This window comes from Diadema setosum, unplaced genomic scaffold (genome assembly GCF_964275005.1).
Source record: "Diadema setosum unplaced genomic scaffold, eeDiaSeto1 scaffold_70, whole genome shotgun sequence".
NCBI lineage: Eukaryota > Metazoa > Echinodermata > Echinoidea > Diadematoida > Diadematidae > Diadema > Diadema setosum.
Genome location: NW_027307696.1, coordinates 75,808 through 90,465, shown reverse-complemented (window position 1 = coordinate 90,465; position 14,658 = coordinate 75,808). Strand labels below are relative to the sequence as shown.

Here is a 14,658-nt window from a genome sequence, read left to right as displayed (position 1 = left end):
ATAGTTGGCCATTAAAACATTTTGTTTACTTCTGCGTGCTTATGTTTGTATGTGTGTTTGTGTTCTTTTGTTCATGGTTTCTAAATGTCCTCATGTATATTTTGATAGAGGTTTCAATTTCTATATGCATGTGTATTAACCTCTTTGCATAGGCCTACATGCAGGACAAACTCTGAAAACAGAACTGCTAGTTAATTGCGTGATCAAAATTTAATGAATCAAATGGGTGAATGAACCCTTTAGTTTGGTTATTGTACTGAAGTATTGTAATGGTAGCAAAACTTGGGGAGGAGGAACTTTTCCTTAATGTTTGCATGTTGAAAAAGGTGTTCATCCTCCATAATCAGTTTAATGACTGTTCGCTTTTTTTAGTGAGTTTCTAGAAACTAAGTATCATGTCAGTGGACAAATTTCAACTCTTACTTGTCAAGGCTCACTCTTAACATCACCCATAAGATATCGGAAATGCATTATCACAATTAGAGAAGCACAAGACATCTTTGACAACTTTTCATTATTTCATGACAAAAACCTTGTAGCATCAATGCTTTTGTTTCTCAATTTCATTATGTTTAATAAAAGTGCTATCACACTACAAGACACTTTAGAGCACACCTATATTACATATTAGGCAAAGGTAGAAAAAATAAGATCTCAAAAACAGAAAAACTAGTAGTACTTCATTATGCAACACAATGGACCTTTTGAGGGATAGGCCCCTTCTCACGCAAAGGGAATTTCGCATTTTCAGACCTGAAATTCAGAAAATGGTGCACACTTTTGGTGAAATATTCGAAATGAAGGGGGGCAGGGACATACCCACTCTGCCCCGTGTTCAGCAACCTCCTGTAGTGGCAGAGACGTTCTTCTGCATAGTTTCATTATGAATTATTTGGTAATCTAGTGATATGATATTCATTAAATTGTGACTCATGCATATAAAATTTAAGCCTGCTATACTTTATTTCTCATCACATACATTGTATATTGACATTTTCTGTTATTTTACTGAAGAGAAATTTGATTTACCTGCGAAATCACTTTGAAAAAAATAACAACTAAAATGGACTCCACGGGTATAGATTTAGTACACACAGACAGGAAGCTTCCTATAGTAACAGGAGATTAGAGTTCATCAAATTATGATATACCGGTATAGTATAATTTACGAATATTTCCATTGTGGTTTTCCTTTAATATAATGACTTCTTTTCCGGGTTTCTTTATCTTTTGGATTAATTCTTCCCTAAGTTGACCGTGACAAGAGCTAACTAGATATTTAGAGGGTGGTATCACATTCTTCGCTGTGATTATATTAGTATTAAAATCAGCCTGAGTTCTTGCTCCATTGTGGGAAACCCGCTTCAATGAATAAAAACGGTCGTGATGAAAGATGGTAATTGAAAAGGTAAAACCCCATCAATTCAAGTGCACTCATACCATCCTCTATATCCTATACTTGCTCAACATTCAACAGGTTAAAATCTATGCAAATCAGCAACAATGGGCCCAGAAATAAACCATTATTGGCAGACAGCAGTAAGAAGATATTCACGCACCATAATAATGTAAGATGTGGGTGTGTTTTTCACTTGGTTTGAAATGCGCGCAACCGACAAAAATGCCAAAAATATCTTTCTTTTTCTCTCTCCTTCTTTTACCTTTTATATTACAATACATACATGTGTATGTTACAATTTATTGCTTTAATTGATTGAACTTGTTTTTTCTTCATTGTTTTGTATGTATTACAGTTATGAAAACACCTTTTAACAACGTATAAGACATCGAACAAGAACACATTTGGTGCTGGTTTGCAGTGTTCATATCGTTCGATGGTAATAGGACGTATAGACCTCCCAACCACACTGAATTTTTAAGAAAGAATCTGAATTTTGACCATTCCCAGCTCTTGTTTCGACAGGAGTTTCATATTTTTCTGGATCATTTTACTATATACACACTCTTATGGGGATTGCTTTTTCTTTCCTACTTTTGAGCCAAATAATCCCTAGTTTTTTAGTCAGGGCCCTGTTTTATCAAGATAAAGTTAGCGTTGATTGTGAAATCAACGCTAACTTTATCCAACTTGAAGTCCGCTATAACTTTAAATCAACAGCAAGTTTCCGTTTTACGAAGAGACTTAACCGTCGATTATAGTTATCAGTGATCACCATGACTTAAAGTGAAAACGAAGTTTCGGTAAGTGCTTGAGAACCCGTCCAGCACCATTTCATTTTTGCTTGCAATATATCGAAAGAGTCCACTAAGAAACTTACCTGGCTGACGCGGTTTGCCGGAATGATGAGTCGGTTTAGAGTATTTTGAGAAAAATAATGATAGTAGGAAAACCGATTTTTATTCCAGAAGGCTCCAGACTAACTCGGTCTCGGGAAAAATTCGACCCTACTTCAGACAATTCACACGCAGTAAGTGATCGCCACATTCTACTAGTACGGCAGATAGGTGAAAAATTGTGGGTTTGGTGAAACAAGCATAGAATTTGGTATGCGGGCAGACTATGTCCCAGTGGTGATTTTCAGATATAGGGCCATCGCAGATTCGACCTGTGACAAAAATGGCGGCCATTTTCCAAAATGGCCGCCATCGCTTATATGAAAGTCGTTGATCTTGTAGGTTAGATCAATTCTTGGGGTGGAAATCTTTTTCAATTATGTTATAAACCATACATTAATAGTTCTACTGTCCAGATAACATCTCAGATTCAACCTGTTTCAAAATGGCGACCATCTTGAAAAATGGCCGCCATTGCTCATTAGAAATTGTTGACATTGTAGTTGAGATCAATTCTAGGGGTGGAAATCTTTTTTCATGCATTAAAAATCACCCTTCAGTAGTTTTACTGTCCACACAACATCTCAGATTCGACCTGTGACAAAAATGGCGGCCATTTTCCAAAATGGCCGCCATCGCTTATTTGAAAGTCGTTGATATTGTAGGTTAGATCAATTCTTAGGGTGGGAATCTTTTCCCAATTATGTTATAAACCATACATCAGTAGTTCTATTGTCCAGATAACATCTCAGATCCAACCCGTTTCAAAATGGCGGCCATTTTTCAAGATGGCCACCATTGCTCATTAGAAATTGTTGACATTTTAGGTGAGATCAATTCTAGGGGTGGAAATCTTTTTTCATGCATTAAAAATCACCTTTCAGTAGTTTTACTGTCCACACAATATCTAAGATTCAACCTGTAACAAAAATGGCGGCCATTTTCCAAAATGGCCGCCATCGCTTATATGAAAGTCGTTGATCTTGTAGGTTAGATCAATTCTTGGGGTGGAAATCTTTTTCAATTATGTTATAAACCATACATTAATAGTTCTACTGTCCAGATAACATCTCAGATTCAACCTGTTTCAAAATGGCGGCCATTTTTCAAGATGGCCACTATTGCTCATTAGAAATTGTTGACATTGTAAGTGAGATCAATTTTAGAGGTGGAAATCTTTTTCCATGCATTAAAAATCACCCTTCAGTAGTTTTACTGTCCACAAATCTCAGATTCATTTTCCAAAAATGGCCGCCATCGCTTATATGAAAGTCGTTGATATTGTTGGTTAGATCAATTCTTGGGGTGGAAATCTTTTTTCATATATTGGTTGTCCTTCTGTAAAATGGCAGGCACTCCGCTCATGGAATGGATATTAAATGACCTTGAAGTCAAACAAGCACTTTTTTTAATGTCTGCAGGATGTAACTCTGACAATCCGACTTAATTAAGAGATATGATAAAATCATGTAAACTGTTATGAATTCGCAAAGGATTGCAATATACTAATGCTAGTGTGCAGCTATTTTCCTCACTTCTTGAACTACATGTAACTTTATCTGTTTGTCAGATAATGAGCTTATCAATGCAAAGGAATAGCATATCAACTCAAAGGCACTTTTCATGACATACAATGTGTCAATCTCATATACTAACTAATAATCTGACTACAATGAGATCTTATGGATAAAGTTACTGAAATCGCGTACCACACAGGATGGAAAACATCTCTATGTACTATCCACTTGACGTGTACTGAAATATATTCATAAGCATGGACACAACACAGGATGATGAATATCATCTAGTTATCTCAGCGTTATTCCACTCTTAAAGCCAAAACATAGCTCTGGTATGCCTGCAAAAGTTGAATTGAATTTGAATTTATTCGTAGGGTTTCATTTCCATTCAACATTGCATTGTTGTTTACATATTGACACATAATATTACAGTAATATATCAGCATGAATTGACAGAACATAGGGTATTTATACAAACGGAAATGGGGTGACCCAACTAAAAGCATAGCTTGTAAAATTTGTTGGTCACCTTGACGAGTAATATTTATGATTATGTAGGGTCCTACAGAGTAATTGAGAATATAACATATGTACAGACTCCTGAAACACATAACTTGTACATATTTACATCTTAGAGGTAGTAATCATGAAAGAGAAAGAGAGGGAGATAAGGAGAGAACGAGAGAAACAGAGGAAATAAAGTGAGAACCGAAGGGGGGAGAGAGGGGAAGAAAAAGAAAGAAAGAAAGAAAGAGAAAAAATAAACAGTGGAATTAAAATGAATAGGAATTCCACATGAATAATATACCATGTAAAAGTCGATATAAGATTACCGTATAGGGTAAAAGTGTCCAGATATCTGGTATAGGATTATAAACGCTAGTTACATCGTAACATATTTACTCAGAAGACTTAGTTTTAATTTGTATTTGAGTGTTTTGAGGCTTGTGGTTTGTTGAAAAGAATAGGCTAGAGAATTCCAATATTTTGGTCCAGCAAAAGCAAGTGTATTGTGTTTAAAGTTGGTTCTAATGGATGGCAGGTGGTAAGAAAAAGACTGCCGAGTGTAATAATTGTGCACTTGTTCATTCATAACAAAAAGTGACGAAATAACCTGTGGAAATTCAGAATCCTTCGAGCTGTACATAATGGATCCTAAATTCATAAAATATATCCTGTACTTTTAGAAATTTATTTTCATAGAAGAGTTCATTAGTGTGAGAACGTGATGTTGCATCAGAAATAATTCTCACTGCCCGTTTTTGGAGTAATAATAATTTATCCAAGTATAATTTTGCTCAGTTTCCCCAGGCAAGAACGCCATAATTGAGAAAGGGTAGTACAAGGGTTGAGTATACTATACGCAATATATTCTTTGGCAATATGGATTTTATAGTATTGATAACGCCAACATTTCTGGAAAGAAGTTTACTTAAGTAGCATGCATTCTCCAATTCCATTTGTCATCTATATGTAGGCCAAGAAATTTTGTATTCGTGACTTTGTCTATTTGCACATTACTAAAGAGTATATGGCCTGGTAAAGATGATAATGAATTGCTAAACAGCATATAGTTGGTTTTCAAGAAATTTAAAGATAACTTGTTTGCATAGATCCATGTAACTACAGATTTCAGTACTGAATTTATAATATTCAGTAATTGGTGTGGATTTTTGTGAGAGAAGAAAATACTAGAATTGTCGTCAAATAATATGAAAGAAAGAAATTGAGGATTTGGGAAAATCGTTTATATACAAAATAAAAAGTAGGGGACCAAGCAGCGACCCCTATGGAACACCACAAGAAATAGATCGCAAAGCTAGTAGACTCCGCACCATTTAAAGAAACAAATTGTTTTCTATTAGTTAGGTAACTTCTAAACCATTCCAGAGCCTTTCCTCTGATTCCATAATAGGACAGTTTGTACAATAAAATACTATGATCAATGGTATCAAAAGCTTTAGAATAGTCTAAGAATATACCTACAGCATTGTACAGTATGTAAGTTCTTCTCAATTGCCGAGGCAACCTTATCAATAAAATGTAGTATCGCATGTGATGTTGTATGCTTTTCACGAAAGCCAAATTGTACATTAGTTAATATTTCACATGACTTGAAAATTTTGATCAAACGAAAACAAATGAGCTTTTCACGGATTTTGGAAAAGGTTGTGAGCAAAGAAATAGGGCGGTAGTTACCTACTTCTTGAGGATCTCCTTTCTTGAAGATAGGTATGGTTGGGGCACCACCTATCGACAGGGCACCTTCCCATCGGCACCCTGCGTATCATGGCTGTTTGCGTATAGAACGAAAAAGTACGCGCGGGATTAAGTGTCATTAGCTATAAAAACAATAAAAACGAAGAAACGAAATCAAACTCAAACAAACCAAGCTAAGTATTACACATCCGCTCAGTAACGACGCATGGCTGTGAAATTCACGTGTATTACCTATGGCCTGTGAAATTCACGTGTATTACCTATTCTGTGAAATTCACGTGTATACCTATGGAGGGGAGGGGGTGCCGATCGCAAGGTTCCCTTTTTAGCTGCGCGAAGAAAACGGAACGCACGCACTAAAATTGCGCTATTTTAAAACGGAGATTCATAATCAACGAGACGGTCACGACATTCAAAACTGCAGTATTTATGGCATATTTGAGGTAAGAATTAGGCGGATTTGTATTATATTTTTCGAATAAACAAGCTACAGATCCTTAGGGTGACGATACGTGGTACCCCCAACCCTATACTACTTTTGCAATTTTCATATTTTGTGGTAAATCACCGTTAAAAATAGATAAATTGAATACATGAGTAAGAGGTTTCACGAAAAATGCAGCGACTTTCTTCACTAGCTTGTTTGTGAGGCCATCACATCCTGGGGACTTGTTTATCTTGAGGTTACTGATAATATCAATTACCTCCTCTTCCGTAACTGGAATAAAAAAACATGTTTCAGAATTCGGACTTTCTAATAAGTCAAAAAATTTCTTTGTGCTGTTTGGAACATCTTCTGACAACCTTTTCCCTACATTCACAAAGTATTCATTGAATGATTCGCTAATAATTAATTTGTCTCAAGTTTGGTGACCATTAATCGTAAGTTTTGTGGGTCCTGTGAGTTTTGATTTTGTATTATGTAATTGTCTTATAACTTTCCAAGTTCCTTTCTAGATGTAGCTTTGAATCGGTTACAAAAAACTCTCTCTTAGCACTACACAAAGTAGTAGTAAGAATATTCCTATAAAGAGTATCCTTTTGCTTTGATTCTGATGGATTTTTTTAAAACTTATATTGATAAAAAAAGCCTATTTTTCTTATTTATTGATTTCAGTAAATAACGTGTAATCCAAGGCATGCGAGGAGTTTTCTTAGAATTACAGGATTTCTTTTCTAGCACAGGGAAATTTTTATTGAATAACAAAGTTATTATCCGCATGAAATTATCAAAAGATTTGTTCACATTAGTTTCACTCAAAACAGAGGTCCATTCTTCCGCAGCGAAGTCGTCCTTAAATTTCTGTTCATTCTCAGGGCTGAAACTTCGTACATATTCTTTGCATAATTCATACCGTTTAATCTTTAGAAATAAACTAGCAAATATAGGAAAGTGATCTGAAATGTCACTTACTAGAATCCCTGCGGCTGGAAGCAGCTGTAAATTTGTAAAGATATTATCTATCAAGTTTGACGGTTGATTCTGGTTGGCTTATTAATGAGTGGGAACAAAACAAATGAGATAAGAGTGTTCAAGAAAATATTCACATAAATATTTTCTCCAAATTGTAGGAGGTTTACGTTAAAATCTCCCATAAGAAACAACGTTTTGTTATTCAATAAAGGGCTCTAGAGAATATCCTGTAATTCATTAATACAGACTTCAGTACTACTCTGGGGCGGTCTATATATAATTCCAATTACAATATCTTTGTGGCCGGGAATAACCAATTCAGCGAATAGAGTCTCTAAAGCTTCATTCATAACAGTAAGTTCTGGTTTAAACTTATATTCAAAATTAGAGGAGATATATAAAGCTACACCACCACCTGTCCTATTCAGCCTGCTGTTTGTAATTGGACTGTGATAGCCAGGAAGAGCAAACATGCCGTTGCAATCGTGAGAGGTCCATGTCTCAGTAAGTCCGACAACAGAATTTTTTTAATGTTATTTAAGAGTAAATTCAACTGATCAAAATTTTTGTTAATGCTACGGATATTTAAGTGAAAAGGGGGAAAATCATCATTCGCATTTTGATTGTCAAATTTCACTCCCAAATGTGCACGTATGCCTAAGAAACGTGTGGAATAACGCTGTAATAACAAGATATTTGATGGTTAACGACAAATTAATGCGAAATAGTAGCCAAAAAGGTTCGCCGGAATCACAGTCTCAGAACTTACCCGATCGGGGTCAGGCTAAACTCGCACTCGGGGACAACTCGGCCTCGCTTTGACGGCGGGACGAGTTGTCCCTCTGGATTGCAGCATTGTACTATGGGAGCGGCCTGCAGCGCTTCGCGTTCTGGCTAGTCACAGTATGGTCCGAGTTGATACCAAAGACGCTTGACTGAAAAGACAGGAAAGTGCGCGCTAGTCCTGTACAAAACAAATGGACAGCGCGCGGTCCTCAAGCGTAATTATATACGCACATCACCTGAGACGCGCTGCTGTCTTTGAAGTTGTTTTGTTCTTTATCAAGCGTCTTTGATTGTCTTTTCAGTATGGCGATTACGAACTGCGTGTAAATTGTCTGAAATAGGGCCGAGTTTTCCCTGAGACCGAGTTAGGCTGGATCCTTCTGGAATAAAAGTCGGTACCGGTATGCGTTTTTTTTTTTTTTTTTTTTTTAAGACGGCACAGATTGGGGCATGGCGCGTGTTAAACCTATGGGAAAAACGTTGGGTTAGGGTTTATGGTTAGGGTTAGGGTTAGGGTTGGGGTCAGGGTTAGGGTTAGGGTTTGATGGTTAGGGTTAGGATTAGGATTAGGGTTAGGTTTAGGGATAGGGTCCCCAATCTGTGCCGTCTAAAAAAAAACACGCTATCGGTATACCGACTCTTATTTTTGATCTCGAAAATACTCCAAAACAACTCCTCATCCCGGCAAATCGCGTCAGCCAGGTAAGTTTCTTGGTAGACTCTTTCGATATATTGCAAGCAAATATGAAATGGTGCCAGACGGGTTCCCAACCCTTACCAAAACTATAGCTGTAGTGGCACTACAATATCACAGAATTTCAATAAGTGATGGCGGCCATCTTTAAAAATGGCTGCCATTTTCGTCACAGGTCGAGTTTGGAATGTTTTGTGGACAGCAAAATTACTGCGGTGTGATTCATAATACAAAGGAAAAACAATCCCTCCCCTAGAATTGATTTAACCTACAATATCAAAGAATTTCAAATAAGCAATGGCGGCCATTTTGGAAAATGGCCGCCATTTTTGTCCAAGGTCGAATCTGCGATGGCCCTATATGTAGAAATCACCACTGACTCATGATCTACCAGCAGACCAAATTTCATGCTTGTTTCACGAAACCCACAATTCGACGAAATTTTGCACCTATCTGCTCTACTATACTGGCCATACTGCATAATACCAAATGAGGCCTAAGTGAATGGACAGGAAAGTGCGTGCTAACGTAATCCTGTACAAAACAAAACAAAAATGACAGCGCGCGGTCCTCAGTTGCTGAGACGCGCGGTCTTTGGAGTTTTTGTTGTTGTTTATCAAGCACCTTTGATTGTTTTAGAGGTGCTTGATAGGCGCACACTAATTTTGCATGCGCGCAAAAGAGGTTTTTGATGCGCGCGTTGTAACAACTCGGACCATTAAGGCGGGCTCACACTGTGCGATTTTTACTGCGATGCGCGGCGACGCGACAATGAGCGATATCGCAGCCTGTTGCAATCTGTCGCAGGTGCTGCGATGTATACCGCACACTGTGCGATTTGTGGCCTACGATTTACACCGTGCGCATGCGTACATCGTACATTATGGCACCTGTTCATCGTAAAGAAAGGTCACCATGAATAAAGTCACTCGTGACTGTTTTTTTTTTTTTTTTTTTTTGCGACGTTGGTTTGAAAAGTACATGCATGTTCAAGCTTGTTTTTTTCATTATTCTAAAGTAACTACAGAAATTACTAGATATGAATCGAATAACACTGTATATTCTAAGAAATAAAGTTAATGATGATAGAAAAAAGAAATGCCATATTTTGGTATTAATTTGGATCACTGCCTGGATCAAAGTCCCCCCCCCCCCCCCTTTTGGGAGGGGGGGGGGTATACGTGGTTGTAGGATTCTTGATCATTGGAAATAGTCATTTACAGCATATTACGCATATTTATGTAATTATTACAATGGGTAGAAATCACAGTAAGGGTGAAAAAGTACTGCTTGGTGGAGGTCTGTATTCTCTAAGTGCTTTTCTAAGGCTTTGATAGTGGAATTCTAACATTGTGGTTTCTTAAACACATAAAGGTGCTAACATATTTTTCTGGTTGGCCCTTGAAAAATTCACTCTTGTTTTGTGTATGTAATTACCATCCAGATGTAAGGGAATCACACTTACACTTTGTATTTACAATATACATGTATATTGATTCACAAATAAAAATGTGACAAGAATAAAGATGATATATTCAAGTCATTGAATTAAATCTGAAATATAGACTCATTGATCACAATTAAAGTCAATTCAATAGTGTTTATTTCCATCATCAAAAAAGAAAAAGATAAGATGGTACAAAGCGGTTCAAGTTGTCGATTTGTCTTTCTATATCATGACTACAGCTGTATGCTTCAATCAGTTCAATACAGTTGTACTGTCAAAAAAAAAAGGCAAAAAAATGCAAAACTAGTAGGAAAATCAATATCATAATTGTGCTGTACAATTCATATATACATACTGCAGTATCGATGTCATAATTCTTAAAAGTATCAAACAAAGTGACAAAAAACATCAACTTCCATTTCTTTTCCACATAAACAATGAATAAATTCAGTCAACTTGAACATCTACAAGAAGTTCAGCTGAACAAGTTACCATTACAATTTGCATGAGACAACTACCTATGCCACTACAATTTCCCAAATAATGTTGCAAAAACAAACAAACAAACAAACCTCAGAGAGGAAATTGCTGCAATCTAACATACTCTACAAGCAATGTTTACAGTTAGAGTTTGTGTACAAAGGTACATAAACACTTACTGTAAACATACATTGTATTTTGAGAAATGTCAAATTGAAATGATCATACCAGCATCCGAAGGGGTGCTTTGAGATGCACTAAATGTGCTACTGGTCCTAATCCAGATTAATCAGACACTGCATACACTGCAAAATACTGTGGCAAAGCAGTCATTTGAATTGAAATTCCAACTGTGTGTGAACCTTGTCAATTGTACACCTTAATAATGTAATATCATTACAGGAGATCTCATCTTCAACATTGTCCATTTTATTTTTCTGTCCATCCTAGATTATGTTGGTGCCTACCTTAGGCATTCTTTACAAGAAGAAGATGTGCTGGTTAAAATGTGCGGAAGAAAAAAAAAGTTCAAGGCTAGAGTACATACGTATGTAATTTTGGTTACACATTTTACTTTCCAGAACTGACTTATAAGCAAGAAATATACAATTGTGTTACCAATAAATCAGGAAGATACAAATGAATGGACATTGAATTGCTTTGACTGATAAGGGTAAGTGGCAAATTGTAGCCTACAATGTAGCAAATACAACTATAACAATTTGCTGACTGAAACTCTCAGATGTTGAGTCCAGTAATAAATGTTATCCATCGATAGAGATAGAGGTATGATAAAAAACAAGCAAACAAACAAACATAATTTTGTGCAGAGGGGGGAGATCAGCAGTTAAAATATGTATGATTGAAATACCATGCAGCATTTATACGGTAGCATATATATGACTGCATAGGAAAGAAATAGCTATCTCAGAACGCTGACTGCTGCATTCACATTGCTCTAAATTCAGAATTGCACAGAAACATCATTTCTTGTTTGCAGCTCTAGTACAACTTATTGCAATGATACATGTGCCATTCTCCATTTTTCTAGCTCAAACATTTCTGGCAATACATGTATCATTGTCAGACTCACATTTCAATACGCTTAGACAAGGGCGATGGAAAACACACTGTGCAATTCCATCATTGTGCAATGATTAAAGCCTTGTTGATATAGACTGGCATTTTAGGGTGATTAATAAGTTTACAAAACTAAGTTGTTCAATGGTCAAGTTAAACTAATATTAAAAAAACTTGCAATAAGCTCTCACTTCCACAAAGGCCTAGGGTGTTTTTACTCTGCGCAGTCCTGTGAGTGACGAAGAAATATGTCATGTCACTACCACTTTTGCAACAGTGCAAGTCATATACAACAACTTCAAGGTAAAACATCTCTTGAACTTCTGAAGTTTTCCATCGATTCAAAAGAAGTTTTGCTTACATGTTCAGCTCACTGCAAAGTGTGTTGCCGTGGCAACAGCACTAATTGCCCTCAAAGTTATGTAACGGCTTTAAGAACAGCTTTCTTCCCCAGTTTTCGAGCCGTTAAAACAATGTTTGGCACACATGTTGAGTTTAATGTAAAGTTGCACAAAACATACATTTCTTAACAGTAGTGGAAAGAGTGTTGCTATTGTCTCTGAACATTGTAATGGTCCTCACAAATCAAACAAAAGCTTGTGGAATTTTTCCCTCTCCAGTTTTTCAGTGATATAAACAAATCATGGTACATTTGTTGTACATGATTTAAAGCTGCGGGATACATTTTAAAGAGAAAGGGAAAGTGCATTGACGGAGCAACAGTGCATAATCGCCTTAAAATCATGACAAAACCTTGCACATTGAAATTCTTCAGCTGTTTGTTGGTATTTCAGGAAAAAAAAATGACTCACGGTGATTGCATGTAAATTTTAATTTTTCGAGAGTAGCTGTGTTTATATTTGGTGGGAAAAAAGAAATCAAAACATTGTAAGTTAACATCAAATGCATGTAAAATTCATGGAAACTTGCACTGGTCCAACATATAGGAAAGAAACAAGTCAATATGTCAGTTTCTTCAAGTTCCACCTTCTGGACTGCCTGCTGTAGTAGCTACCACTTTCCTGCTTTGAAAAGTCACATTTTGTTTCCAGTAAGTCCCAGAGAGACAGCAATGTCATCCCACACCGATCTTGCAGTTACAGGTGTAAGTGTTGAGGTGAACTACATGACAAGGGCTAAACAAACACAAAAAAAGAGAGCAAAAGGGAGAAAATAGGGGAAATATTAATTGTTACAAAAATGCATAACGTTCCCTGTGAAGCAAATGTTTGTAGTTTAGGATGCGTCCAACTTTCCGCCCATTTGCTTACAGTGTTTACAGCACTTGAACTACACACATTAGCAACTGACAACCACAGTTGAGTTATCGAGTTGAGTTTTTATGAAGTTCCTCGACCATGGAATTGACTGTGGAATTTTATTTTCTTGAAAAAGTAAAAGAACAATGTGGCATGTTTTTATTTTATACTTGGAGAACTTACGCCTGAATAATCCTTTCGACAGTGATCATAGATTTGAACCCCCTGACAAAAAGAAGTATCCCTGGATGATAATTCTTTGAATAAAGTCTACTCAACAATGTTCTTTGAAGTATGTAAATCAAATTTGAGATTTTCAGGTACACCCCAAATACTTAAATATGTTGCACTTGTCTTTAGAGAGAAAAAAAAACAACAAGCATGTTTTTGTTTTTCTTTCTCTATTTTAGAGGTAAAGCAAACATTTTCCATTGATGCATCAGCAGGGTACCTACTGCTGATAAAATTTTGGTTTCCCTTGCTTCTTGACTCCTTATCTTCTTAGGTTTTGCTTTGACAGGTCCTGCTTCTCCTTCTCCTTATGTGTAGCATTTCAGCCTTTGACCTCTTGCTGGTAGAGTCTTTATCATCTTGTAATTCCTAGTAAATAGGAGAAAAAGAAAAAGAAAAAAACCACAAACATGATTACATTGTACATATTACATTGAATTAGAATGATGAAGAGGGATGCATTCCCCCTATGTCTTACAATGGATTCATTCTTTCAAAGAAATGATGTTTTCATTTATTTCTAGAAATTGCTTACAATGACTTTTGAAGTTCTATGAATAAAGTATTCATCACTTTTAGGCTAGCATGAATGAAAGTTTTATTTTCTTCAAAATACTGTAAAAGACAATTAAATTACACTTTTTGATATAATTTCTTTCTTGCTCTCATCTTAATTTTTTTTTTTAAACTGTCAAGCCACCATAAAAAGAAAAAGAAACTGATGTACTCACACATGCAGTCACATAAACATTTTGGAAAGTATGAAAAAGTGTTTATTTTATCTTCTAACATATATACTGTACCTCAGTCTCCAAAATTGGTTAGTGATCCTCTTGGCATGTTTGTCCTCAGAAATTGCAGGAAAGAGAGGGATTCATGTACTTCTGCAGGACAACCAGTTGCCAGCTGCTCCTTTTTTGCTCTTCCTTTTCAACATTGAGACAAGCCTCCAGTATGAATTCCTTAGAGATTTCATTTTTATTCAGACCTGTTTAGGGTGACACAAAGGGACAACTATTTTTAGGCATTTATGATAATTACAGTAGACTCTAAATTTACCATTTGGGTAAAAAGGACATTTGGGAATGAATCTAGAGTTAACAAACACATATAGTGATAAACAAATTTATTCAACTATTCACCATTGTTGATCATTGGACATAGGAGAAGCACTTGCATGTAACCAGGGAGGCGAGACAAGAATAACATCATAGAGGCCTGTACATAAGTGC

At 36.3% G+C, this 14,658-nt stretch overlaps 1 long non-coding RNA gene across 1 annotated transcript; it reads right to left on the bottom strand.

The window, feature by feature from the left end:
- Positions 1-12,946: 12,946 nt before the first annotated feature.
- LOC140245936 (uncharacterized) lies at positions 12,947-14,395 on the bottom strand. The gene is made up of 3 exons (XR_011902403.1): positions 14,230-14,395; positions 13,651-13,795; positions 12,947-13,072 (listed from the first exon to the last, which is right to left on the bottom strand). It is a non-coding gene; the product is annotated as an uncharacterized lncRNA (long non-coding RNA).
- Positions 14,396-14,658: the final 263 nt, after the last annotated feature.